A 1837-nucleotide genomic window follows, 5' to 3' on the forward strand; every position below is an offset into this window, starting at 1 on the left:
TCCAAAAGAGCATTAACATCAGCCAGCGTCAGGTATTGGGGGTTGCCACCCCCTCATACTACTGACCCACCCTCCGATTAGGCCCTGTCCTGGTTAACCATAGGGGGGACATTGTCCCTGATTTCCTGTGTCCTGCCTTCTTTAAGAAGGTGAATTTCCTGCTACAAATCCTTCAACATTTCTACCATTCGAGCCACAGGGTCTGACTCTTGTCTTGCATGTCTTTAGCCTGATACAACTTCCTGTTCTACCAAAGTCACCTCATTCCTCTACCTAAAGGCCACTTCATTTTCTCCCACAGGCTCGGAGGCTGCAGGTGGCATATTGGTTCCTTTGATATTCCTTTGCCTTGGAGCCATGCTCTGCGAAGGGACTGCTTCTTCCTTCTCCTTTACCTAGTCCCCAGTGGAGTCGCCAAAATGTGAGGGTCCTTTTTTGACAAAGTCCAGGCCCAAATTGAAGCAAAGACCTTAGGCCCAGTTGTTATCGTTTGAAGGGACTGGGCTTGGTTCACCGCAGCTAAATGACTGTTTACAAATCAAGTGATGCATAGAGCAGGGTCCTACAAGAAATACATGTTAGCAAGCAATAATATATCGGAACAACAAGCAAAAAAGCAAAAAGAAAGTAGCAAATGTAATAGCAGAGGGCACGAATAAATGTTAGAGATCCTCAAGTCAATATTAAATATTTCGTTGTGTTTTCTTAATTGCAAATTACAAAATACTCACTAAGACATTTTACAAGGTTCAAATAAGCTCAAAAATTATAGACTTAGATGACTATTCAAGCCTCTAAAACTTGCAAAGTTTGAATCCTTTTGAATCCAAGTATGTTCTATAGTGGCTATCTGGGATACCGGGAAATGTTCACTTTTCTCAGTTCTGACTGAGTTTTCTTCTCTAATCCTCCTCCCCCCTTTTGCTACTGGCTGCCTTCCCCTTTTTATAGTGTCATTCCAAAGGTCTGGGGTCCTATTGATTCCCCTCCCTTGCTCCCCTAGGTACCAGAGCCCGTTATGTGCATATCACCTAGAAGACTAATTCTTTCTCTATTCCTTATAATTTCCTCCTTTTGGTGCTGTATCTTTGAAAGCCCATGGCTGACTTTCCATTCCAGAACGTACTTAGGGAGTAGTTCTTGTTTTCTCATTTTTTCCAAGCCTCTCATCCTTTCAGACTCAGCTTTTGGTCGTTCTCTCTTTGTTATTTTTCCCAAATGGGCGGAATCCATTCCTGCTGGGTCAAAGGTTTTCCCTGCTGCCTCCCTTTATAGCTCTTCATTATGGGTTCCCTGGGGTGCCGTCCGTTTTGCCATGAATAGCTATCCTAAGCTTTCAACTTTCTTGCTGCATCACTGGTCGCTTGAGAATGACGTATCTACCCTTCGTTTCTTGTGCCTTTTTAGCACTCCCCTTGACCTGTCCTAATCCATTTTACGCGTCCCGGGGATCTCGAACCTTTGACAGCCTCTGAAATCCTACATTAGTTCTTCCCACTGGGCTCTCTCCAATTCTCTAGTCTAGATAGGCTGGGCCTTCTCTCTTTCTTCCTTGAATTTCATGAGTGCTAAGGCTTGTCTAATTCCTTGTGGTAAACTCAATCTTTTTTATGGCCTATTGTGTTATTTCTTTGGGCCTTAGTGTTTGTGATTTTTTGGACCTCAACACCCTCCAAGCTCTTGCTTCAATAAGACTTCTCAGAACTGTGTCATGTCTAGCTCTTCGGATCCCGCAATACGTCTGATTGCATCCACCAAAGCCTGGCTTCTTCCAATGCTTCCCAGCAGCACCAAAACCTCACTTAACACTCCAAAAGGGTGTGGTAAGTGTTTGGGC

The sequence above is a fragment of the Quercus robur genome, chromosome 8 (genome assembly GCF_932294415.1).
Source record: "Quercus robur chromosome 8, dhQueRobu3.1, whole genome shotgun sequence".
NCBI classification, from domain to species: domain Eukaryota; kingdom Viridiplantae; phylum Streptophyta; class Magnoliopsida; order Fagales; family Fagaceae; genus Quercus; species Quercus robur.